Source organism: Canis lupus, chromosome 37, assembly GCF_048164855.1.
Source record: "Canis lupus baileyi chromosome 37, mCanLup2.hap1, whole genome shotgun sequence".
Lineage (NCBI taxonomy): Eukaryota > Metazoa > Chordata > Mammalia > Carnivora > Canidae > Canis > Canis lupus.
Genome location: NC_132874.1, coordinates 20,808,454 through 20,836,425, shown reverse-complemented (window position 1 = coordinate 20,836,425; position 27,972 = coordinate 20,808,454). Strand labels below are relative to the sequence as shown.

General features: G+C 40.6%; 1 protein-coding gene and 1 long non-coding RNA gene across 8 annotated transcripts in view; one reads left to right on the top strand and one right to left on the bottom strand.

The window, feature by feature from the left end:
• The window catches only part of FARS2 (phenylalanyl-tRNA synthetase 2, mitochondrial), a 499,388-nt gene that overhangs the window by 315,943 nt on the left and 155,473 nt on the right, over positions 1-27,972 (top strand). The window lies entirely within an intron of this gene.
• Positions 7,990-22,485, bottom strand: LOC140626108 (uncharacterized). Of its 2 annotated transcripts, XR_012025322.1 has the most exons (4): positions 21,968-22,105; positions 19,775-19,950; positions 15,276-15,473; positions 7,990-8,184 (listed from the first exon to the last, which is right to left on the bottom strand). It is a non-coding gene; the product is annotated as an uncharacterized lncRNA (long non-coding RNA). The 2 variants fall into 2 exon arrangements; XR_012025323.1 differs by lacking the exon at positions 7,990-8,184 and having other exon boundaries at positions 15,349-15,473; positions 21,900-22,485.

Below are 27,972 nucleotides of genomic sequence, written 5' to 3'. Positions count from 1 at the left end.
ATTCAACAATCCAAGCTGTGTTCATCTCTGAAGAATTCTTTAAACAGTCCTAAATTGTGAATTCAGTATTTAGTCCTATAGAGAGTAATTCTTGTTATTGAAAATCATTCATTAATCAGTATTATAAATTTTATTCACATAAATTTTACTTAAACATTGTGAATTCCATGTGAGTCCTATTTGATGAAAGAATTCAGCAGTGTTGGTTGTACTCTTCTCCCAGGTAAGGAATTCTCCTGACTCTCTTCTGTGGGCACAGGCTGTATTTATCGCTAATCGTGAATATTATTTCAAACTCTTGTCACTGCAGCAGGAATAGTTGACAATGGATGGGCGGTGACCCGCGAGCCTCTCATGAGGCTTATGGTTGTGTGTAAGAGCATAACAACAATCACACTTAGCGTATAACACTCATTTAGGCCTCACGCTGTGTTCAGGATTCTAAATACCACACAGTCCTTAATGCAGTCCTCTTAATAACCCTCTGAGTTTAGGTATAATTATTCTTTGCACTTTACAAATGGGGAAATGGTCACTGAGTAGTCACTATATGTTGTGTGTTACCACAGGTCCATTCAGGGCTTCCAAGAGCCATTTCCTAAAGTTTTATCCTGAGTTTAAAATCCATAGGTTGATGGGATGAGCACTGGATGTTATATGTTGACAAATTGAATTTAAATTAAAAAAAAAAGTAAAAATAAAGGGAGAAAGAAAAAAGAAAAAAATAAATCCATAAGTTGATTACTCAAAGCCAAAGGATTTAAATTTTTCTTAACAGATCCAAAGATTTAGTGTATAGTTTATAGAAAAATAAGGCATTGAGTAAAATTATCCAGTTTATTGACTCACTGGTAACAAACTGCCTGTATTAATGCTTCTCAGACGTCAGTGTGGAGATGAGTCACCTGAGGATCTTGTTAAAATGCATATTCTGATTTAGTGTGACTAACACAAAGCCTACGACTCTGTGTTTCTAACAAACTATCAGATGATGCCAATGCTCTTGGTCCATGGACCACACTGTGATGCTACAGAAAGAGGGACAAAATCATCTTACTTGTCAGAGGCTCATCTGTAAAATGAGATGATAAAGTGAGATGATCTGACCAGGTGATTAAAGTCACTTCTTCCTGGTGTATTTCAGGTTTGGGTTTATTTAGTATAACCAATGTGGGAAACAAAGGCAGAAGAAAAGTTATTAAATTTCCTTCCTACTTACATCCCACTGACAAGTCCTTGAAACAGGCAGTGACCTTCCTCTAGGAACTCAGCTGCCTTGATGCTAACACTTTGCTGAGAACAACCGGCAATCTAAGCCCGATCCTAAGGAGCCTGTGAGTCTACTTTAACATATAAAAACTCATTTGGAAACTTCTTTTATCTCTACCCCTCCAGGATACATGTTGACAATCATCCCCCAAGCTTATGATCCACAGAAATCCATCCAAAGGGTCTCATGATGCAGGTTTTATTAGACGGTAATAAATGACCTTTTCCCAACAGTAACTGGCCCCCTCAAGGTGCTGGAAAGCTTGCTTCCAAAATTCCTTAAAGATTTATGGTCTCCCTAACCCCCTCCCAACTTGAAAGTCTATAAGAGGCCACTCCTCATGACCCCAATGCAGCTCTTTTTGCCCGTGGGTCCTGTCCCCGAGCTTTAATAAAACCACCTTTTTGCACTAAAGACGTCTCAACAATTCTTTTCTTGGCCGTCAGCTTTAAGCCATAACATCTTTCACACATCATAACTATTACAATAAGTGGATCTATGAATTATGATCTCTTTGAACCAATCTTGAAACTCTTCTTTCTTCTTGCCCCTGAGTTTGTTACCAAGAATTTCAGTTGCAATCCTATAACACTTTTGTTGTTATGGCCAAAGGTCTTCTTTCTTTTCCTCTTCCCTTCCACCTTTCCTCCCTCCTTCCTTCCTTTCTCTCTCTCTCCCTCTCTCTTGTCCATTCATTCATTCATTCATTCATTTGTATTTGTCAGTGTGAGGGGACTGTGTGAGTAAACTCCTACCATTTAAATGTATATTTAAAACATTATGCTTAAGTCAGAGATTTGTTTGTGTGCTTCATTTATTTAGAAAAAAACAGAAGCAGAGATAGGAAGGATGAGGCTGGATGTGCACAGAATGTGGTGCACACCTCTGAAAGGATGGTGACTGTGAATTCCTCTCTGAGGATAGACTCCTGTGGGACAGTGTGTCAGTTTGTCCTTGCTCCCCATATAGTATGAAGCATCAGCGGGGTATGCCGGGTCATGTGAAGACTAGAAGTCTCGAGAGGCCAGGGTTGTCCATTTTCCCTCATTGATGTCTTTCAGCGATCATAGTTCACTGGCTCTTGTGTTGCATGTTAATTTGTTTAATACCTTATAATACTTGCCATTTGTTGAGTGCTGGGTGCAGGATACTGGACTAAATACTTTCCCCATGTTAGGGATTTCATTTATTACGATCTAATGGGGTGGGTGCTGTCAACTGATTTTACTGATAGTGAAACCGAGGCTAGGAACCACCCGTAACTCCACCACAAGAGTTACTTACTCTTACTTACTGAAGTAAGTGACACCTAGGATTTTGTCTGCACCTGACTGCAGAGAGCTCCTAATGATGAACTAGTAAACTCTGTTGTGCCTAGACTGAAACACTAGGAGTTCTGGAGTCAGAAAGATGACATTGACAGTTCCTGACATCACATTATTTCCAGTCTGGAAGAGGAAACAGATTTATTAAGAGATAATTATAAAGAAATAAAGAAGTAAATAATGGAGCTGTATAGGTGTGTGTAGAATTTTGTGGACATTGACCAGTGCATGTGGAGGTCAAATTTTTCTTCTTCCTTTTTTTTTTACTTTTAATCCTTTTTTGCTAGTCTAATTCTCGAAATCCCTCCATGTCTCTCCAGAATTGTATTAGGACTTGAGCCTGTGATTACTTGCTAATCTCCATGACTTGGACTAGCTCCTAGATCTAGTTCTGCTGTCATTATCATAAATGTTGTCTGATAGAGACTTAATGTAGGATTATGCAGGGTTTCTTCATTCTATTCCCAAATAAATCCAGCTGTGAGAATCCCATCAGCTTCATTGTGTTGCAATGATATGAATGAACCTCGGATTTTTTTCAGTATTTCCATGTGCGCTTTTTCCCAGCTCACATACACGCATAAAACACATAATTTTTTTCTATAAAAGGGATGTTTATCCCAAGAGCCTTCAGACATACCTCATTTTATTGTTTCATTTTATTGCATTTCACAGATATTCCATTTTTACATAATGAAGGTCCGTGGCAGCCCTGTGTCAAGCAAGTCTGTTGGCTCCATTTTTCCAGCATCATTGGCGTGCTTTGTGTTTTATGTCACGTTTTGGTGATTCTTACAATATTTCAAACTTCTTCATTATCGTGATATTTATTAGGTGATCTGTGATCTTTGATGTTACTAATGTAATTGTTTGAAGTACCACAAACCAAGCCCATCCAAGACCCTAAACTTAGGGGGAAAGTGTTGTGTGTGTCTTGGCTGCTCCACCGACCAGCCAGTCCCCCATCTCTCTCCCTCTCCTCAGGTGCCCCTATTCTCCGAGACACAACAATATTGAACTCAGACCAGTTAATACCCTGCATAGCCTCCAAGTGTCCAAGTGAAAAGAAGAGTTGCACATCTCTCACTCTAAAAAATTAGAAATGATTAAGCTTCGTGATGTCAGTTGCCGACACAGGCCAAAAGCTAGGCCTCTTGCCTCAGTTAGCCAAATTGTGAATGCAAAGGAAAGTTCTTGAAGGAAATTAAAAGTGCTACTCCAGTGAACGTGAACATATGAGCGATAAGAAACTAAAACAGCCTGATTGCTGATATGGAGAAAGTTTTAGTGATCTAGATGAAAAGAAAACTAGCCACATTTCCTCAAGCCAAAGTCTAATCCAGGGCATGATCCTAACTCTTCAATTCTGTGAAGGCTGAGAAAGGTGAGGAAGGTGTAGACAGAATGCTTGAAGCTAGCAGAGGTTGGTTCATGGAGTTTAAGGAAAGAAGCCATCTCCATGACATCAAGTACAAAGTGTGTAAAGTAGCAAGTGCTAATGTAGAAGCTGTAGCATACTATCCGGAAAATCTAGCTAAGATAATTAATGAAGGTGGCTGCATGAAACAACAGGTTTTCAATGTAGACTGAACAGCCTTCTATTGCGAAAAAATGCCATGTAGGACTTTCATAGTTACAGAGGAGAAGTCAATGGCTGCCTTCAAAGCACAGACTGACTCTCTTGTCAGGGGCTAAGGCAGCTGCTGACTGCAATTATAGCTGAAATTGAAGCCGAAGCTTATTTACTATTCCAAAGATCTTATAGGGCCTTTAAGAATCAGGCTAAATCTACTCTGCCTGTGCTCTGTAAATGAAACAAAAAAGCCTAGATGACAGCACATCTATTTATGTCATGGTTTACTGATATTTTAAGCTCTCTTTTGAGTCTTCAGAAAGATCCTTTTCAAAATATTCCTGTCCATTGACAATGCACCTGGCCATCCAGCAGGTCTAATAGAGATGTATAATGAGATGAATGTTGTCTTCATGCCTGCTAACACAACACCCATTCTACACCTTATGGATCAAGGAGTAATTATGATTTTCTAGTCTTATTCTTTAAGAAATATGTTTCATAAGGCTATAACTACCATAGATAGTGATTCCTCTGTTGGATCTGGGCAGACTGTATTGAAAACATTCTGGAAAGGATTCACCATCCTCGATGCCATTAAGAACATTCGTGATTCATGGGAAAAGGTCAAAGTATCAACATGAATAGGAGTTTGAAAGTTGATTCCCACCCCCATGGATGAGTTTAAGGGCTTCAGGATTCCAGTGGAGGAAGGAACTGCAGATGTGGTGGAAACAGCAAGAGAAGCAAAATTAGAAGTGCAGCCTGAAGATGTGATTGAACTGCTGCCCCTCAATATCAAACTTGAACAGATAAGGGATTACTTCTTATGGATGAGCAAAGAAAGTGGTTTCCTAAGATGGCACCTATTTCTAGTGAAGATGCCATGAAGACTGTTGATATGACAACAGAGGGTTTAGAATGTTACATAAGGTTAGTTGATCAAGCAGTGGCAGGGGGTGAGAGGATTGACTCTAATTTTGAAAGAATTTCTATTATGGGTAAAATGCTATCAAACAAGCATTGCATGCTGCAGAGAAATCATTTGTGAAAGGAAGAGTCAATCAACATGGCAAACTTCATTGATGTCTTATTTTAAGAAATTGTCACAGCCACCCCAACCTTTGGCAACCACCAACCTGTTCAATCAGTAGTCATCAATATGGAGACAGGACCCTCCACCAGGAAAAGAATTACAATTCACTGAAAGCTCAGATGATGCTTACCAGTAAAGGGTTTTTATTTTTATTTTTATTTTTTTTTTAAGATTTTATTTATTTATTCATGAGAGAGGCAGAGACACAGGCAGAGGGAGAAGCAGGCTCCACACAGGCAGCCAGACGCGGGACTCGATCCCAGGTCTCCAGGATCACGCCCTGGGCTGAAGGGAGCGCCAAACCACCAAGCCACCCAGGCTGCCTAATAAAGGATTTTTAAAGTAAGATATATACATTTCTTTTTAAGACATAATGCTATTGCACATTTAATAGACTTATGTTTTCAGTATAGTGAAAACATACCTTTTATATGCAGTGAAACCAAAAAGTTCATTTGACTTGCTTTATTGTGATATTTGCTTTATTATGAACCTGTCCTAGAAAGAGGTGGAGGAAGATGTGGGGAAGATGACCATCTACAGAACCTTTTGTATGTGCTCTCTAATCATTGACTGCAAAATGAGGAGAAATGCAATGAGCAAGAGAATGGACAAATTTGTATTAGGAATCGTTAATAGTGCTTATAGGTAAAGCATTTATATCAGAACCTGTCACATAGAAAGTGTCTCACCCTGATTGACTGTTATTCATATTTTTACCACCACCACTACTATTGCTGTCACCACCACCACCATAACTACTCCAAAACAACTATTCTGAGCGTAGCAGCTACAGTCCTCCTGATTCCTGGCCTTCCCTGCCCATAATTTCCATTTTTAGCTTGCTTTGCCAATCTTGGTGTTATATAACCTCACTCTTAAGATGTAAGGACATTTCATTGACCTGCAGTCTGTGGAGCCCTCTGAACTGTGTCCCCATGTTTGTATTGGAGTCTCTATCCTTAGAGGCCTGTGGATTTATGACTGATTTTTCTTTTGTTAAGGCAGAGGATCTTGTGAAATATTTACATATTTCAAAAATTGCTGCCACAGGTCTTTTTTTAAGGCACTTTAAAAAAAATATGAGATCTTCAGTGTCTTCTTCCACAGCTTTCTTGTAGTGTCGATTAGAAGGATGTGTGTTATGTGACCTTTATATGTACACACATTCAATATCCATATTACATTTTCTTGGCTATTAACCTTGGAGATGTACAGAACTTCCTATTTATAGACAATAACATTAAACTTTGAATCTTGCTAACGTTCATAAAATCTAACAAATTTTATGCAATATATTTTAGAAATTATCTACCTGGCTAGAGGAGGTTTTGGTATTTTTTTTTTTTTAAAGATTATGTCATTTGAGAAACAGTGCACGTGCATGCGTGGGGTAGGGGGAGGGAGAGGGAAACAGTCCCAAGCCGACTCTGCACTGAGTGTAGAGCCCAACATGGGGCTTGATCCATGACCCTGAGATCATGACCTGAGCTGAAACCCAAGAGTTGGATGCGTAACCAGTAAGCCACTCAGGCACCCTGAGGAGGTTTTGGTATTTCTATCTCTGGAACTGGGGGGATATGTTAATACTAGAGTCATCTAAACAATAGTTGATAGATCATAAAGTTAAAAGTTATAGTTTTAGGAAATAAAAATGTATATGTATATGTGTTTCAGAGCATCACACTGTACACCTTAAAATATATATAATTTTGATTTGTCAGTTATACCTTCATAAAGCTGGGGAGAAAAAGTTATAGTTTTAAAAGGAAATAATCAGAATAGAGACCAAAAACAAAGACAGTTTTGAAGGAATTGTCATGGCAAGAAAGAACATGTCAATTAAACAAAGCTGAGTAGGTGAGTGGGTTTTTTCCTCCTGCTATGAATATTGTAAGTAATTATTACAGGATTGCAGTAGGGATGCTTTTGGCTTCAACCAAGAAAAAGCCAACTCAAAATAGTTTAAATAAGAGCAATAGCAGGCATCACTCAGTGATGCCAGGACTCTAGAACTTTGAACGCTTTTGCCCCTTAGCCTTGAAAAAATGGCAACAGTAGGATGGAGCACAGGATCCAGAAGCAGGAAACAGAACACATTTGTTTCCTTTTTTATGTGTGAGGGAAAGTTTTCCAGAAGTCCTCAGCAGGGTCTCTTCACCTGATTTTCAAGGTAGGAATGGTCTGTGAAGGTGGCTTGCTGTTTTCTGATATTTATACTGAGCTCATGTCAGCAAGGTTCATTCTGTGTGATTTCACTACCAGTAGTGCTGGATGCATACAAGTAGGCCCCGTGGCAATGCTGTCTCTTATTACCACAGCCATTTGTATGAATAAACAGTCACTTCTGAAATGGGAGGAGGAGGCTGCTTGGGAAGCTGAAACCTACCTTCTGCTGGCTAATGCTAGAAACCATCCCTTAGAGTTGGAGCTCTCATCCAATGTGATATATCCTTCTTCCTAGAACATGCTGTGCCTACCTTCCTAGGACAACTGGATGGGATTTGCAGATGTATGTGGTTATGGGCCATTTTTGTCTCTATTTCAAATTGAGTACAGAAATCAGCATCAGTGTGGCATATCTGACTATGTTAACTATCTTAGCCAACGGAGAAAAGGGCTGAAACACTAACCTGAAAGCCATTCAACCTAGGATTGAGATCCTAGGAGTTGTCAAAGACTAAACAAGTGTTGGTTAGAGCCAATTCAAATGGAAAAATTCAAGGTTTATATTAATGTTCTGGGAACCAAATTGAAGCCAACTAATTTGCCTTACTAGATTCTTAGTCAAGAGGTAAGTGTGTTTGTTCCATGTCTTTATCTCATCCTGCGCAATAGGAAAAACAAATCTCTTCACTGTTCCAATTAGAGGCAGGCGCTGCTCCTTCACTCAGACGACAGGAGGAACATTTGGGTTCATCTGAAATGTTAGGACTTAAAGTCAGCCAGTATTTAGATAGAGAAATGAGAATTTCTTTGTGATCACATTATTGCACTGCTTTTCACACTTTGTGCCTTTAGGTTGGTATTCTGGATCTGTAATCTTGTGATCTTGAAAATGAAGAATAGTTAAAGTAAGCAGTAATTTATATAGTAGATAGCTTAATTATTCTTTCTACCACTTGGCTGAGTAATGAATCAAATGTTTTCTTTCAATATGAAGGAAGAATTTATTTTCTGAAGGGCCTCCCTGTGAGTTTTATAAATTACAATTATAGATCGTAATTCACTACCAAAGATAGTGAATGAGAAATACATCACCCCTGTAGAGTCCACTTGGCAGATTTTGAACTCCAGGTTACCTGCTGTTTGAGAACCAAGTAACTATTTTATATTTATTTTTACTTGTTTTTTAAAATAGATATTCGAAACATACAAACATATATTTCTTTTTTTATTTTATTATTTTCTAAAAATATTTTATTTAAATTCACTTTGTCAACATATAGTATAATATTCAGTGCTCATCCTATCACGTCACATGCCCACTTTAGTGCCCGTCACCCACGCACCCCATCCCCCTCCCCTTCTGCAGCCCTTTCTTAGTTTCTCAGAGTTAGAAGTCTCTCATGGTTTGTGTTCCTCTCTAACTTTTCCCCACTCAGTTTCCCTCCTTTCCCTTATGGTCCCTTTCACTATTTCTTATATTCCACATGTGAGTGAAACCATATGATGATTGTCCTTCTCCAATTGACTTATTTCACTCAGCATAATACCCTCCAGTTCCATTCACGTCAAAGCAAATGGTAGGTAAACATATATTTCTTGATTCAATGTTCTACAAACATAAGACTGTGTGCCCTCTTTCCAGTAAAGCCACTATCTCCCAGATATGCTAGGATTTTGCCACAGATTCATATATAGAGTGAAAGCATCAGAGGTGCAGTTGACACACCTAACCCTTCCCGATGACATTCTCCTTCCTGCTGTCCTACCCAGAGGTGACCCCTGACTTTAACTGATGCCTGCCACTTTCATGTTATTTATATATATTCTAAAACAGTTTGTAGGATTGCTTCAAAATGCATATTAGTGGCCAAAATAGATAAAAGATAGAAATTCAGACAGGTTTTATGGGAAATTTGAGTGGATTCTAAAATGTGTATAGAAATACAGAGGGCCAAGAATGGCCAGATAACCAAAGTAGGAGGACTTACTTAATCTGATGCCAAGTCCTTTTTAAAAGCTGCAGTGATTGAGAGCGTGGCACCTGTGCAGGGTGGACAGAGAGGCCATCAGATGCAGAGAGGAGCCCAGAAACACACCTCTGCATTATGGTAGGCCTGTGACCACTCCTGCGCTCTGGAAGAGACAACCGGTCTTATAATGGCATTTTAGAGTACTGACCTCTTGATTAAAATATAGTCACCAAGTTAGAGCTTTGATCAAGAGGCTGGATCTGCTTCTCTCTTTTTTTACATAGGCCCACAGCTTCCTATTGAGGAGGTGACATTTAGTTTGGTTGATTCTGTCCTTGTTCACCAGAAACCACGTTATATGGCATGTGTCTGTCTGCTACACTCAGCCTTTTCCTCTCCCTGACAGTGCTTTGGCACAGCCCATTTCCAGAGATGTACCCAGGCCTCTGAGCTATTAGTAGCTCTACCTTTTCTTCTCCCAAACAACCAACACATTCTTTTATGCAAGTGATAACCTCCACTTCAATTTGTGTGTGTATCTATATATATTTATATATTATATATAACTAATATGTAATATATAGAATGTCACTAATTCTCTACACTGGTGGAATAAGTCTAGTCGTCTATCTCCAAGGTCATCCCATAGTCTGTGATGCTATGAAAGTGAGTAGGATTTCCTTGTCTCCTCTACTGCCCACCTCAGATTAAATTGCTATACTTCACATTCATTTTGACTTCATTTTACCAGCTAAGAAAAAAACAACAACAACAAAAAACATGGATTATAGAAAGATATGACTGTGCCTGGGCCCGTATCCCTCAGAAAAGTCTTCCCAGATGGTAGAAATACCTCTAAGCTGGTTTTGGATTCTAAGGTCAAAAAGAGCAAAAAGAAGACCGTAATCTGGAATTAAGGAGAACCCAATCTTTATCTTTTTTAAATCATTTCCTCCAGAGACACCATTTACTGAGGAGCCTCAGGGGCACCCCGCCCCCCCGCCTCATCGTGGCCCCCCTTCTGTCTCTGGTCTGTCTCTGTACTTACATCTCTCTGTCTCTGTTCCTCTCGCTGTCTTTTTCTATGTCATACTTTCTCTTACTCCCTGTCACTCTTTTACTGTGTGGTTCTGATCCAAGTAAGGTGGTCAACATAGCAAAGAGGAAAACTGTCCCAGGCTGCATGAGATCCCAAGGGAGTTATTCCCCTGCTGTTTCTTCTTGAGACCATAGTTGATATAGATGAAATATGACAGGGTTTATCCCAAGCATAAGAACCTTACCAAATAGTCATTCAGAAAACTTTTTGAGCATCAGTTCTTGTGCCAGGCACTGTGCCTGACACAGGGGATGCAGGAAAGCATAGTCCCTTGCTCCTGTGCTCATGCACTAGTGGAGAGGACATTAATATGGGTCCATGCTTTGATAAAGGTAGGCTGTGGGAGTCTGGATGAGAGGGAGACAGTAGGCCAAAAAAGTGGGGAGAGGGAGGTGAGGACAAAGGCCCAGAGGCACCATCCAGCCGTGGTCTCTGATTTTGTTTAGGGTATTTACAGGGGAGTTTGCTGAGATAGAGAGGAAATGTGCACAAGGGCAAATCTTAAGGACATGAAAGTTCGGTTTTCCATTTTCTCTGGAAGGCAGTGAGCAAAACAACACATTGATGATCAAATTTTCAGTTTAGATAGATCACAGTCCTGATGATATAAGGGTGGGCTGGGGCAGGAGGCCAAGAGGCCAGGCCAGGCTGAGGGGGGGCCAGTCGTAGAGAGACGAGAAGCTAAGGTTTTGGCTCCTGACATTTTCAGAGACACAGTTGAAAGGTCTTGGGGCCTGGTATGAGCAGAGTGTGGTGACCATACACTTAGCATCTGAGTTGAGGTTTGGCTCCCTTTGAGAGTTGCTACACAGGCAAACTGGTATTGACCTGGGCAACCTGGGTGTTTAAACACCGAGGGGAAAGACAAGTGAGAAGCTTTTGGAGCTGGCTGTAGAAGACGAGAAAAATCAGATTTGAGAAATTTACAGGAGTGGAAAAAATTGAAGCTTAGGATATATTGGTATCACCTTTGCACGCACTGCTTTTTGCCATGGTGGCCTTTGTCATTGCTGTTCTGTTCTAATTGTCACAGGCAAGTCCTCAGTTCATGTATGATGAACTTTGGAGAGCAGGAGCTGTGTGGTGGTGCCCAAGTGACCACTCAGGCCAGGATCGAAATTAGAAATCAGGATAGTTGAGGCAGAGCTGAGTTCTTGGGAGAGAACTGAGGCAGGTTACGACGGGTGTGCACATCGTCACCAAGTGAGATGAATTTGGTGAGCCGGCATGAAGGTTGGTGCTGGGGAATTGCTGCTCAGAGGACAGAATGTGAAGTATGATACTGGTGAAGCTTCCTCCAGGCCAGAGGACGCGGTATCAGAGGCCGGGTGGGGATAGAGAAGGGACTGCCGGGTCAGATGTACAGTTCCTCTGTGGTGCCTGCTTCAGGCCAATGCGCCTTCACTCAAGGACAGTTACAGAAATGCTAATCATCATGGAAGGTCAACATTAAATTATTGTGCACACAAACACACACACGAAAAAAATCATGATTGTTTTAAGCTTTTGGAGATTTCTTCTGGAATGTTTCTGTAAGGGAAGCAGGAAATATTCTCTTCTTGACCAAAATGAAGGGAAAAATATAGAATCAAATATTCTAATCAATGCCATCCACATTTGAATATTTGGAAGATCTTCCTAATGTGTTTATTTTGTTGGAAATGTGAGGAAATGAGAAGAGAGGCTATCGAAAGTTGGCTTGTATTATTTGTTCAAAGCTTCAGTGATCTTGAATATTACTGTATGCCCTCTGAATTCTGGTGGGCTGTTTAAAACCGTAACATCTCCTTTTTTTCTTTTTTTTTTTTTGAGGACTTCAGCTTCTTTAGCATTGTATTACCATCACTTCTGCATATTTTAAAGGTAATTCAATTGCCCTCTTCCCAGATACTGTGCATATCTAGTTTTCTAGGGTTTTTTTTTTTTCCTTCTCACCCAGTTTCCCAATTATCACCTTGTTAGCTGCACACCTGCTGCACAGAAAATTATATTGTGCCATTTAACCTTTTAAAAGAGAATAGATAGAATGGAAAATATGCTTTGTTAATTGGCTAATTCAGCCTCTGGGTGTAGAGCCTCCACATTCTTACTGAAGGGGAGAACCTGCTTGTTTCACAGATTCTAGGACCAGAGCAAGAAAGACCGTTGGCAGGTCCCTTGTTTTAAACAGAATGTCTGCACTCTCCCTGCAGCTGGGCCTTTTCCGTTCCAGTCCACAGAGATCAAGCCTGATGAATAAACTCTTCTTTCCATCAGTTTCTACACATTTCTTTCTGAAAGAGACCCCTTCATTATTATGCCTCTCTGAAGTAATTCTCATTTATCATCGCATCCAGTGATTAGCTTTATTTCATAGTATAGAAGAAATAAGTAGATCCACTGGCTGCTTAATATTCAGATTTCTCATGAAGATGTGGTTACTTTACACCTAAATGGTTATTCATTTATTATACTTACTTTCACATACTGTATCTATTAAAGGCAAATACACAGCCATTAGTATGTAAATTGAACTTGGACACTGAACAAATGAGGTAGAGCCTCAAACATTATTTATCGACTAATTAGTTTTATTGTAATCAGAGGAGAGCCTATAGGAGCGCCTAGAACTGCGGGTGGGAGGCCTGCATTAATACAAACACGTGTCCGTTTCATTTTGGTCTGACTTCATTCATGCCCGTTTTGTGACATGAGGTATAATACCTTCATTTCAAAATGGCTTAGATGCTTACAAAGCTATTAAATAATAATAGATAATGTAATGGAATAGATTGTTGAATCATATGAAAAAAAAGAAGCCTCACAGAAGCCTGTAGAGAATCCTGCCCTCAAAGCAACCGAAGTTAACAAGAGGGCCCCATGAGACCTTGATTTGAACCCCCTGCTTTGCATTTTCAGAGATGACAACCTGGAGCCCTCAGGTAGCAACACCCTTCCCACTCCCCTCGCTGTCATCTATCCACCCTCCTGGTCAATGAGAAGCTCTAACACCTGGCCGGCTTCTCTCTGCCATCCTGGGAGCAATGTCACAGTTATTTGGCCTCCTGTGAATCACCCAAAAAGCATCTCCACCCCACAGATTTACTTTACAGTGCATCTGGATCTTCTAACCCCTGGTCTTGTGCTGCATATGCCTGTCCTACCACAATCCTCTGTCCTTCCAGCTACTTCATTTCTTTTTTCTTTTTTCTTATTTTTTTTAAGATTTATTATTTATTTAAGAGAGAGCATGTGTAGGTGCGAGTTGAGGGAGAGGTAGAGGAAGAGAACCCTCAAGCAGACTCCCCACTGAGCATGGATTCTTGAAGCAGGGTTCAATCTCAGAAGCCTGAGATCATGACCTGAGCTGAAAACCAAGAGGCAGACGCTGAAGCAGGCTGCCAGTCTGCCTGCCCCTGCCACCCCTGGCCTTACTTCTTGCTCCACCACACCCAGACTGAGCTTCTGGTCCACTGCTTCTACTGTCTTCCCACCAGCACCCTCCTATTTCTGCCAGCCTATATGAGCAGACCCCTATCCTGTGGTAACCCCCAGGTCTCCTGTTTGAACATGTTGTTTCCATGTTGGACAGGCCTTACTTACAAGATAATAACAGGGCGGAACTGATTGTCCCCTCTGCAAATGTCTGATCTCCAATTGGGAGCCCTGGATTCATCCCACAGATTCCCTCACCCTAGCCTTTAACAAGTAATGTCATTTCATCACTGTAGAAAAGCAAGGCCCTCGCCCATGGAATCCTTCATCTTCCTTCTGCTCCACTTGTGATTTTTTTTTAATAGTTTTTTTATCCATTCTAGATCTACTGAGAATATTTTGGGGACAGGATCCAGAAATCTGCTGCTTACCATGCTCCCAGTGGTTCTTAGGTGCCTTACCCTAAGAACTTCTAGCCTGCATTCTCATAATCACCACCAAACTGGTTCCCATGACTCTGGGTTCTTCCCTTTTCCAGCCATTATCCATGTAGCATGATGTTACTATCTTGTTTTAACACTTTCAGTGGTTCTGCATTGCTTAGAGAATGGATCCTGAACTCTTTCGGCTGATGTCCAAGCTGTTTGGTCACTAATTGTCCCTTCCTATCCTGTCTCCTCCTCCTGCCTCCCTCATGCCTTCTTTCTGACTTTCTGACTTTTGTGACTACATAGGACTTCTGTTCTCTGAAATCAGTCATTTTTTGGTTCATTGATTCCACAACTTGTTGAGTTTGCTGTGATCAAGCTCTGCATTCAGCCGTTGGGTTTCTGACCAAGACATCCCTGCCCTGAGATTACAGTCATGTTTAAATCTATTGTTTCTCTTTGAAAGGCCCCTGCCCTCCCTGTTTCTCTTGCTGGAAACAATATGTAACCTTTATTAAGTGCTGACCATGGGCTAAGCAGTGTGCTTTAGCCAGCCCTCCCACTTTACCCCCTTTCTCCTCTATGTCCCTGTCTGTGTTTGTATATCTGTCTCTCTATATGTATAATTTTATTTAATTCCGGTCATATGGCATAGATACTGTTATCTTGGAGTCCCCATATTGCAGTGAAGGCATTTGAAGTTTAGAGAGTCCCGGAGCTGAATCAGGTGGACTCTGGATGTGACTCCCTGACCTTCCGACTGCAGAGCTTGAACTTTCCTTCTATGTGCTCTGCTGCTCACCCTTCAGACAGTGACAGACAGTACACCCACTCTGTCATCCTCCCATCTCCACACCTTCCCCTCCTCCTTTACTTTAGTTTTCCACTAAACACATTGTTTATTCAGTAAACATCAACAGAATTTAAGTACCTTTCCATATGGGCTTAAGTATAGCATGTTCCACTTTTGCCAGGGTTGGTTCTGCCTTTTTTGTGCCTCTGGGTTTAGGAGGCCCTTAAGTGCCATGGATCAAGTCTTATTCCTTTTCTCTTCAGTACACAGTGCTGGTTTTCTCCGTAACACTGTTTGTGGGCCAACAGCAGCACTCGGTACTGTTCAGCGAATGATCTAAGGAAAGCAGAGCATTTTCAGTTAAAATGTACTTTCTGTAGTCTGTGCAGCTAAAACCATGGTGACAATAAGAGAAATATTACATGATAAAGGCTCACAAACTTTTCCCAGGAACACTTCAGTAGCACCATTTGCATCTCCATAATGCATCTGTTCATTGCATGTGGTTCTCGGCTACCTTATTAAAATCATTAGGACAGTATCTTCAAAAAAATAGGTGTAATGTATTGAGCAATAATATTTGTAATAACAAGGCTAAGAATAACCTACACCTCCATCAAAAAGAGGCTGTTTACATAAATTATGGATGGCTTGTAAAAGAAACACTATGTTGCAGTGAAAAAGAATAAGGTAGCTCTCTGTATAAAAATGAAAAACGGTAGCTATAGCATGCTTCCACTTGTATTTCAAAAATAATAAAAGTATACACCATGTGTGTATTCACAGAAAACCCCTGGAAGAATGAATACATAAACTCTTAGTAGTGGTTGCATCTGGAGAGAAGGAGGGGGCAAAAGGTCTAGGTTAGGAGGAAGACATCATTTTTACTAAATACCCTTTTATAATATTGGACTTATTCGCTATGTGTATGTATCACATTTTTGGCTGTTTTTATACTTGATGTGATTTTTTTGATGACTTTTAATTTTCATATGAATTCAAATTTAAGGAGTTATAAGAATAGTACAAGGAACACTCAAATACCTTGTATGCACACCAATTGTATGTGTAGGGACAATTGATCCTCATTATTTGTAGTAGTTATGTTCTATACACTTGACTTGAACACCAAATACCAAACTACACCTCTTGGAGAAGTACAGGGTTAGATTTCTACCAGCCTCTGGTCACAACTCTGTCATCAACCAGTCAGTGCATAACCTTGTTTAATGGGCATTTCTGCTTAAGACCTCTGATTTAATATAGTTGATTCATTAACATTGAACTTACGACCAAGAGCACCATCCTCATACCTGAACAAAGCTTAGCTAACATGGGTATTTTCTCCATAAGACATATCACAGCCTCCTTGCACTTGGGAACCATTTTAAGCAGCGAAACCACCAACAAAAAGCACGAAAAGAGCCTAAAGTATGGCACTAAATAGATTTCAAAAAGGACACTGTTTACAGCGTGAGAGCTGAAACAAGACAGCAGTGTGGCTTTGTTCAACCTCAGCTGAGAGTGTGCATGTTGGGCAACTTTAATCTGTCACCAGTGTGCTCATGTCTGCAAATGACCATGCAAATGCTGTAAGTATTGATTTGGGGGTAAATACAGAACCTGAATAATAAGGAGGATGGAATATATATATGTATTATAATATATAATAGCATATATATATACATATATATATAGCACACAATAGTATGATATATACAGTATAGTATCTTTTTTATATTGTATTTTTTATGAGACAGGAAATGAGAATTGAATACATACTATTTATGTGCATAGAAATGTGTATATACACACAAATATGTGTGTGTATATATATATATATATATATATATATATATATATATACCCTCTGGTTTGAGATCAAGTGGCCCACACATGCCCTCTCCCCCTAAATTTTCTCAGAAAATTAATTTTCCTCCTGTATTTTCTAAGAACAAGAACTTTTTCTTACATAACCACAGTACAATTAATAAAGTCAGAAAATTCCATGTTGATTCAACCTCTTACCCACAGCCCATATTTACAGTTTGTCAACTTTCCCAATAATGTTTTCTGTTGCTATTTTCTTCCCAGCTCCAGGATCCAACACAGTTAATATTTGCATTTAGCTGTTATATATCTTTGGTCACCTTTAGTCAGGAATAATGTCTGAGCATTGGTTTATATTTCTTGACTTTGACATTCTTTGAAAACAAGCTGTATAGTAATGACCTCAGTTTGAATTGTCTGAAGGTTCATCATGACTGGATTCAGAATGTGGGTTTTTCACAGGAATACCACAGAAGTGATGTTTTGTCCTTGATGTGTGGAGGAACATGATGTCTGTTTGCCCTCACAGTAATGGTGATAGTTTTAATCACTAGGTTAAGGTAATGCTCATCATGTTTCTCTACCTTTTAAAGTAGTAAGTAATCTATTTATGGGGTGATACCCTGAATTTCTTGTGTCTCATCAAAATGTCACCCATTTATTGATTGATTGGTTAATTAATTAATTAATTAATTCATTCATTCAATTACTTCTATAAAAAGGGCTTGTGGCTTATTATTTTATTCAATGAGCAGTCTTTTATCATTTTTTTTAAAAAAAAAAAAAAAAAAAAACCTCTCATTTTCCCAGATCTGGCACTTAGGCTGCCTCCTATGTCCTTTCGGTGTGTCTCTATGATTCTTAGACAACTTTTGTGTTACCTGAGGTGATTGGAAATGTCCTAGATCTTGACAGTTGGGCTCTAAGAATGTGCTTCTATAATTTATGCACTTCACTATCTTTATATTTTACACATACAAAAAAAAGAATGAAAAAGTGCTGAACTCTAGTCAGTAGGGTCTCTTTTATATATATAATGCTATAGGTGAGTAATTCTGAACTCTCTCCTTTTTATTCTAGTTTGAGCAAAGGAGTCAGTAATCCTGAGGATAATAAGTGCCAGGTTTCTCACTGTTAAAGAAAGGAAGAATAGATGAGTAAAGGCCATAGTGAACCCTGGTTGCTAGATTCAAATAGAGGTACCAGTGGATTTTTTAGATAGTTCAAATAAATTGTGTGTCCACATGTGTGTGTTTCCTGTCTCTACCTCTGCCTACTTATAGGGCCTAGAAACAGTGATATTAACAGTAGCACTGACTGGACCTAGTGCTCAGATTTTAGTTTCTAAATACCCTAAATTCTCCCTTAAAAGGAAGAAGGGTTCTTTGTCAAAAATGACTGAATCCATGGTCAGAGGAGGGAGATTATGAGATGGGCCTGGAATATGTCCTTGAACTTGATGTGATTTTATTATATATTTTTTCCTTCACAATAATTTCTGAAGGATTGAATTATAATCACTTTTTCCATTAAACTGCTTTCTAAATCTATAGGAAAGTAATACCATGGATCCTTTGTTAACCATAAACTCAGAAAGCAGAATCTACTGATACCTAGCAGTAGCTTTGGAAGAAAAAATAATTTGATTGCACTGTATCTTTCATAGTGTCCTCTTGCAGCTATTAATCTTAGTTACTGTTTCCTGAAATCTGATAACACTTCCATTCCATTCATAGACATAAATAGTGGTTAAGTCCTCTGGTGGCTGCCCAGTATCTTCTTCTCAGCATGTTTGGTGCCAATGTCCAAGAGCAAGTATTTAGCCAGGGCCCCAGCCTACTCCCCAGCCCACTAATGGCAGCCTGGGCTATGGCCCATTCTCCCTGGGCAGAGGGTCCATCACCCTGGGGAGCAACTCTGGACTGTGGTGAGATTGTGCTCAGATTCCTGCCTTTCACTCCATGTGCAAATGGCCATAAAGAAGCCTGCATGCACAGGGTAGGAGGAAGTAACTTCATTACCTTTACAGGTAAAATAAATAAATAGATAAATAAAAATAAACGTTATTTAGGGAGCGCCTGGGTGACTTAGTCAATTAAGTGTCTGACTTTTGGTTTCAGCTTGGGTCATGATCTCAGGGTCAGGAGATCGAGCCCTGAGTTGAACACTCTGCCCAGCAGGGAGTCTGCTTGAGGTTCTCTCTCCTTTTCCCTTGGTCTGCACCCCCCCTCCCCATGCTCACACACACACACACACACACACACACACACACACACTCTCTCTGTCTCTCTCTCTCTCTAAAATAAAGTCAGTCTTTTTTAAAAATTAAGAAAAATTTAGAAGAGAGATACAAAGTAAACAAAATAGTGGTAAGATATGACCTCTGGAGCCATACTGCCTGAATAAGTCCCAGTTGTACTACTTACTAGTAGGTATTAAAAAAAAAAAAATCTCTGGGCTTTTTTTCTCACCTGTAAAATGAGAATAATAACAGTTTCTACTTATAGGGTAATGTTGTGAGGATTGATCCATTAAATATATGTAAAATCCTTAGCACAGTGCCTGACATATGCTAAATGTTATGTTCATCTCAACTATTATAGCTGTAAATGTCTGTGTTATATTAAATAATGTTTTTAAATGAGTTTAAGTGCTTGTGTACAAAATCCTCAGCTTGGACCCTCTTAGGAGTTACTGTATCTATTTTAAGGTAAGAGTAAATGTATCAAAAAAAATTGGGGGGGGGGGGCTCTTACTTTTTACCAGAATGACTTTACCCACAAAAAAGAAAAATGAGATTTTAATACCTTCTTCTCTGAGTTCAGCAGAAGGAGCAAGTTGTTTTTCCCCAAGCCAGTGTTTACTTTTGCCCATTCAAACATTCTTCACATCCTGTATGGAGGAGGTGTGTGCACTTGATAGCCTGCGAACGGCACCGCATGTCTTGTTGAATCACCAATGATTCTCTGTGGTTATTTCTTTTCTGTAAACAGATACGTAATCACTATGGCAGCACCGTCACTCACTGCTGATGGAAGTAAGCTTTCTATGTACCTGCAAATCTACTTAAAAATAAAATAATATTTTAAAAAAATATTGCTCTCCCGTTTGAGATCAAATACTTGTCCTTTCTTTCTTTGTCTCCCCAAACCTCCCTCCCCCCGCTCTTGGTTTCATATGCTTTTTCTTTGCTAAAACCTAGAGCCCTTAGGAAGAAAGGGTGGAATTTTCTTAAGAGAGTTTGGTTTTCTGGATTGTGATATCCCTGTTTTTTCATTTGCTAAAACTGAAGCTGCAAGGCATATTTTTACTAGATTGTGGTCCAGAACAACAACCGCACAGAAACTAAGTGGCCCTGTCCTAATAGCTCTGCCTGTCGAAAGCACAGATAACCAAATGGCCAGTAGCATTGTCCACAATGTGGCTCCGCAGCTACATGCCTAAGCTTTCTTGTTTTTGTTTTTTTGTTTTTTGTTTTTTTAAAGATTTATTTACGAGGTGCCTGGTTAAATGTCTGCCTTTGGTTCAGGTCATGATCCTGGGGTCCTGGGATCAAGCTCCACATCAGGCTCCCTGCTCGTGGGGAGTCTGCTTCTCCCTCTGCCTATGCCTGCCGCTCCCCCTGTGTGTGTGTGCTCACTCTCTCAAATAAATATATTTTTTTTAAGATTTATTTATTTATTTGAGAGAGAGAGAACAGGGAGGAGGAGTGAAGAGGAGAGGGAGAAAGAAACTTAAGCAGACTCACCATTCTGAGCATGGAACTCCCATCTCATGACCCTGAGATGGCGATCTGAGCCAAAACCAAGAATCGGGCGCTTAACCAACTGAGCCACCTAGGCGCTCCATACATACATAGGCTTTCTAAACCTTGGTTTCTTCTGGAAAATGGGCATAATATGCCCCCACTCCCCTACGTTTTAGTAGTGAGACCTTGCATGTGAAATCCCTTTGTGTACAAGGATAGTACTGGGCAGTGCTATAAAGATGTAAGTTATCACTATGCTTCTGGAAACCCTTCTGTATCTTATGAAAATTGAGAAGCCTGTTCTCAGGGGGAGGACTTCACCTTTAAGGTCAAGTAGTCCTGTTCACTTCCAACTAGAGGACTGGCTGATTTATATGTATCTCGGTATGTACACTTAGTAGAAAACATAGGTTGCCAAGACCCACATTTGTTTAGTTTGAAGGATATAAGCAGAACCTCTGGGAAAGTTGTTTATTCACTGGTTCTGGAAAGATCTCTCTCAGTGTGCATAAAATTATTAAGTCAAGTCTTTGGAATGAACCACGGCCGCATGGCAGAGTTGATAGGAAGCCAGACACCCATGTGGGTTTTGTTTTGAAGGTTTGCAGCCGAAGTGTGCTGACTCCTGGATGTGCAGCATCGATTATTCACCATCGATTTATTGAGAGCCTGGTATGTGCCCAGCAGTAGGGGTGGCTCCCGCCTTAGAAAGCACCCATGTGAGCTGGGGAGAGCAAACCAAGGCTTGAGAAGCAATTTCAGAAACATGTGAGTGCTCTCCTGGCTAAGAATGCAGAAGGAAGTTAAAACAAATAAAAAAAAACAAGGAGTAATTAGGGTAGGCCGTAGTGGGCACAGAAGTGGATCTCGGAAAGCCTTTATATGGGTTATATTTTGCTTCTTACTAGAAAAACAAAGGAAGCCAGTCATCTGTCCAGCCTGCCAGCACTGCTGCCGTTGCCGCAGCCGCAGCCAGTTTTGTTGCTGAGCCAGGTCCCCCAGGGTACCATTTCTCAGCAACAAGCAGGTGGGAGCCCAGCCAGGTGTGTGCCAGAGCTCAGGCTTGCTCCTTGCTCTGAGCTCTGGAAACTTCCTGCCGTTGACAGCGGCTTTCTGAAAACTGTCACTGCTATTAATGCAGACAAGGGACAGAGGAGAAGGAAGGGCATGGTTAGGAGTCCTGCCTGTGCACGTGGTGCTGTGGGAGGATTTCTTCTGAAGGGCTGGGTGCTCACTACCCGGTACACTTTACCCTGATTCCAGTAGGACACTTGCAGTTCCGACTGACCCCGGGAAGGCGACGTCAGAACCAGATGCTAATATTGTACCAAAAAAAATTTTTGTACTATCTTTCTGCAAAATAGAATGATCCTTTTGTTAAACGTGTGAGTCACTAAATAATGAGGTTTATGATGTCATTGCTGACATAAGAGTGTTCAGCCTTGCAGATTCTGTGATGTAGTATATCAGTGCTTTGAGTTTTTTCAAAGTAGGGTACCTAGTGAAGCTCACCTAGAGATGTTTGAAGCTTTTTGAGTGTTCAGCCAAGGCTTGATGGAGTTTAGGAAATAAATATGCTGCATGTCTGATATTTCCAGCCCTCCTTCATTCATCATTAGAACAGTGACACTCCGTACACAAACATCTTACATATCTTACCAATGAATGAATGCTTTGCACACCCGATACATAATTCCCATGCTTTAAAAAAAAAAAAAAAAACATCCTAAAAATGAAATGTTTCAGCATGCCAAATATATCACTGTTCTTCCTCAACAATTAAAATCTGTAAACAGAATGAAATGAAAATAAAGAATATTTCTAGCTCTGTTACATTTCCAGTTAGGTCTCAGACCTCAGGAAATTCAGTTCAGGCCATCATTGTTTAGCACGCACCCACTGTGGATATAGACAGATGAGAAGCACTGGGCAGGACTTGCAGAAGAATTCTGTATGTTTAAGTATGCCCGCTTGGTGCATCAGTTTCCCCACTTGTAAAATGAATGAAGATGGTTCCACTTCTAGAGGACTTCATTTCTATGACAACTGAAACTCTTCCCGTGAAACATAGATGTCATTAAATTAGTACGTTTAACTGATGAGTAACAGAAACCAGCTCTCTTACTAGCTCACTAGCTCCTGTATTTATAATTATTTGCATAGCAGATCCTTATATCATACTCCCCAGCTCTATTCTAGGCACCTTAGGCCACAGCCACACACTCAGGATGTAGGAGAACCAGGTTTAAATGCAGGCAGTCTGGTTCATCCACTTAGTGAGTGCATGTGATAACCATGCAGGTTGGTCTGTCTTGTAGCACAGGCAAATAGCTCTTTTCACTGAGGAGGCCTTTGTTAGATGGATTCTCTTTTGTGTCCCTAGATGTGAGGCATTTTGAGGAAGTTACTGCTGCTGCCTCAGAAATTATTGACTTTTTAAATCCAATTTGTGGTGAAATTCAAAAGCAACAAGATGGATTTAGGGGCGCCTGGGTGGCTCAGTCGGTTAAGAGCCTGCCTTCTGCTCAGGTCATGATCCCAGGGTCCTGGGCTGGAGCCCCACCTGCTATAGGCTCCCGGCTCAGCAGGGAATCTGCTTCTCCCTCTCCCTCTGCCCCTCCCTCTGTTTATGCATGTGTGTGTGCACGCGTTCTCTCTCTCTCTCAGCCTCCCTCGAATAAATAAATAAAATCTTCAAAAGCAGCAAGATGGATTTTTCCAGGAGACATCTCCATTTCTGCTTTGTTGTAGCTGCCAGATGTAGGCCTCCCCTCCCCCACCCCCCTGAGTGTGCAGGTGAGGGAGCTGGAGCAGCCCGGAGATTATGCAGGTCCAGGTGAGACAGAGGAGGGGTCAGGGCCTCCTCTCTGGCATGGATGGCACCCCTTATCAGAGTTCTGCTTTTCCCCCTTCCTCGTACTTTCATACACTCATTTATCCAGGCTATACGACAGAAATAGCAGAATTCACCAGACTCTTCAAAGAAATGGGGCAATTTTTGCCACATCATTGTCTCCTCCCTCCTCCTCTACTATCCAAACAAACAAGAAAACAAGCAGCCATCCATTTTCCAGCCATATCTCTAAATGCTTATTACTCTCTGCATAAGAATTTCAGATATTTTAAAAGAGGCTTTAAAAGCCTTTTTGTAATAAACTTCCTCCTTGATGTGTATGTTTGGGGGGCTGTATTTTAAGTGTGTCCTTTGGAGAAAGACTGTCCTAGGTTCTGTGAGTGGCACATTTCCTTGATGGTTATTTTATCAGCATGTTTTTTTTCAAACCTTCTATAGATATGTATCTGCCCCCAAATAGCATTTAATGAAGAGGTCTTTGAAATAAATCTCTAAAAACAAAAGCTACTTTATTCATCATCTGTGGGGAGAGCAGCCAGTGAAGCTCATCTGTAAAATGCATAATTAGAAACCAGAGGAGTGTGTTTCTGCATGTGCCTGAGCGTGGGTAGATATCGATGGTGTTAATAAAATCTTGGTTTCCAGTTCCTTCTTCTCTGATCAGAATAAGAATTAGGTTACATGGAAACTAAATGACAAGAGGCAGCAGAGGGAAGAAAAATGCATTATTTTTATTATTGTAATACCCTTCTTCCCATATTCTTTTTCATAGCAAAACATTGGTGTAGAGGTCTTTAGATTTGTGGGGAAAATAAATATTTACTTTTTTATAGAATAAAAATAACCGGAAGGAATATGGAAATATTTCTCTTTTAAAGGCTACTAGTCTTTAAAATTGGCTCCTTGATGTACTAAAGTCCTAGTAGTCATAACATGACTAAGCCACATTATTTAGAAGCCTTGTTATAATACATTCTCTGTAAACCACCACACTGAGGCATGGGGTTAATCAAAATGTGTGGCTAACTGGGAGCTGTAGGAATTTAACTAAATGACTAATGTAAAAATAACTGATAAATAAGAAACCAAAATGCATTTAGTATAAAAACATAATGTTTAATGAGTCCATTCACATCTGGTAGTAGTTTATGATGTGCCTCCGGGGAAGAACAGGTGAACAGACATTTTCTTGATACCCTTTTGACCATTGTCAATTAATTCCCTTCTCCCCTTCAGGCTTCATTTCCTTCATCTTTAAAATGGGAATGCATTGGGGTGCCTGGGTGGCTCAGTGAGTTGAACATCTGACTCTTGATTTTGGCTCAGGTCAAGATCTCAAGGTTGTGAGATCCAGCCCCTAATGAGGCTCCCCGCTCAGCAGAGAACCTTCTTCTCTCCTCCTTCTGCCCCTCCCCACATGCTCCCTGGAGCTCTCTCCCTCTCTCTCAAATAAATAAATAAATAAATAAATAAATAAATAAATAAATAATTAAAATGGAAATGCAGTGATTTCTATTTCACAAAAGCAGAATTGAAGTAAAACAGTGTCAAAATATCCTGTATGTGTAAGGTTATTTTTTTTTTGTCTTCCTATTATAGATGTGTTAGAATGGTTTTCTAATAGAAGTGCAGATTAATAGAATCAAAGCAACAAGATGTATTCTCAATTGAGATTCCAGGTTAGCAAGGAAAAGGTGAGATTATAAGCTAACGATTTCTGTAAATGAAATATTATTTTCAAAGATAGAGGTTTGCATAAAAAATGTTTGGTTCAGAAAATCTATACTGCTCATCCCATTATGATGAGGTTTCGTTCACGTGGCTCTGGAACATATCCTAGTCACTACAGCATATTCCATACTGTGTTCCTTGCGGAAAGAAGATTTCATAACTAAATATGACTTCACTTACTTGGAGATTCACAAAGCCCCTTAGTGTTTTAAGGGTTCTAAGAAGTCTTAAACAATAAACCTGAAGCTACCGTTTCCCAAGCTTGTTTGACCATGGAACCCTCCTCCCCATTTTTTAAAGATTTTATTTATGTATTCATGAGAGACACAGAGACAGGCAGACATGTAGGCAGAGGGAGAAGCAGGCTCCCTGTGGTGAGTCTGATGTGGAACTTGATCCCAGGACCCCAGGATCAGGACCTAAGCCAAAGGCAGATGCTCAACCACCGAGCCACCCAGGTGCCCAGACTATGGAACCCTTTTAAGGAAAGCATCTATTAGCATTCTTCTAATGCCCAGACTCCTTCAAGTTCATGAGCTTTGGACGCAGACTGCCCATGTTCAAACCTCTGTTTATGACCTTGAGCTAATTACTTGATATTCTCATTTTTTAAAAAAGGCCAATAGTATTTATCTCATAGGGTTTTTAAATGACGTAACATATGTTTTTAATACATATTGTTAGATGAGGTATTGCATGTGAATTATGAAGTAACACATTTATAGACATGTAAGACTCTGCTTTTGGAGGTGGTGGGGCAGGGCATGGGCTGGAAGCACTTACTGGCCAGTGGTCCTCTCTGGTCTTTTATTCCCCCATCAGACAACTGCCAAGGTCTCTTCATGATTAAGTTCTCCCCTTACCGTGAAGTGTGTCCCTGACTCCCTCGCAGAGCAGTCTTATTACTGCCTGTTCTTACTATCCGAACTGTGGGTTGGAAACTCGCGTGCATATTTGGGTTAGATGGGGGCATGCACAGGGCCAGGGGGAGGGAAGTGGCAGGGCTGGTGGACAACAGGGCAGTGCCAGCCTCTTCTACGGGGGGTCCAAGCTTGGTGTTGCCACATCTTCTAATTTTTAAGAGATAAGTTAGAAATCCAGATAATGTAAAGTTTCCTGATTTTTAACATAGCAAGTATCCAGATCAAAAATATAAACAACATATATTTAGTCCTTGAGTTGACAGTTTTGCAACCTCTACATTGAAAGCAAATTCACAGGTACCACCTCCTCCCTCCCCTGCCATCTTTCCCACCTTTTAGCTTTGGCCTGACATCTGCCTTTGTCCTTGCTAAGAGGAAGGAATCCTTTTTTTAGTTAAGCTAATGGGCCCTCTTGGTCCTGCCTACTGGTTCTCTAGTCTCATAGGACCCTCTTTCCTCTCAGTCCTTCCTGCCCAGTATCACCATTCATCCACGATTGCCTACTAGATGCCAGACCTGGTAGGTTCATTTCCACATAATTCCTCCTGGAGACCCTGCACTGTGAGCTCTCAGGCAGCCTGGGAAGAGCCTCCCAGGTCAGAGTCAGAGTCGGAGCTGCATCCCAAGGTCGCATCGGCTTCTTGCCCTCCGCCTTTCTCCATATTCACACTTTCAGTGGGGCTGATTGGCTTCTCAGGGGGCCATTTCCTACGAGTTAGTACTCTTAGCAGATTGAACCTTTCTTGATCATTTCTATTGACAGTTTTAGGTTAATCTTCAAAGTGTTAGTCCTTTCAACCTACCTGGAAAACTAGCTCTCACTATCTTAGCTCTATTAGACTGGTGTGCTTCTCCACTTCCAGAGGTGCTGTACCCTATTCACCTTTATCATCTCTGTACCCGTCACAGTGCTTGGTAAATAATAAGAGGATGGTAATGAACTCGGGAACTGGAGCCAGCTTGCCTGGTTCCCACCGCAGTCCTGTGGCTCACTAACTCTAGGTAGATAGTTGTATATAGTGTAGAATTACATACTAGTTATATAACTGTGATCTTGGGCAAGCCTCTTAGCCTCTCTCTGCCTCAGTCTTCTCATCTATAATGAGGAGTTGGTGTGAGGATTCATGGAAAGCACTCAGGCAGTATCTGGCACACAGAGCTCTGTAAATACTGACTCTTATTAATAGTGAGATTACTATTCCTCTGGCAGGAGTGCAATACATGCTGATCAGAGGAATGAACTCAGAAGACGAGGTTTGGTTTTGGCATTAATCTTCTCCAGAACAATGTAAGAATCTATCCGTCTTTTATTTTGAAAACAGTGAAAGTCCTATAGCTTTCCTCAGCAGCATCACGTTTTTCAGAGCGTGCTCGATTTGTAGGCTGAATGCGGTCACCTCTGCAGATGGGCTGGACTGCAGCGGTGCGCCTGCAGTGACTCCTTAGGTGTCAGATGAAGCACAGTGGAGCATGCCGTCTCTGGGAGCGCCAGTGCTGTCCTCTTAAGATTCCAGACACTGAGACTGGGCGCACATAATCAGCAAAGTGTTTTATGAAAATAGATGCTGAATATATACCCCTTCAATAAATCACTTCCAAGTAGATATTTTTTTTTCCATTTTGTGGATAAATATGTATCAAATAGCCTTTTGTACATAGATGCAGAACACATTTTAAAAACTGAATATCTCATACATATCAATGAGCTGGTATGTCTTAGTGGCTAGATGCACAAACTTTGATGCCAAG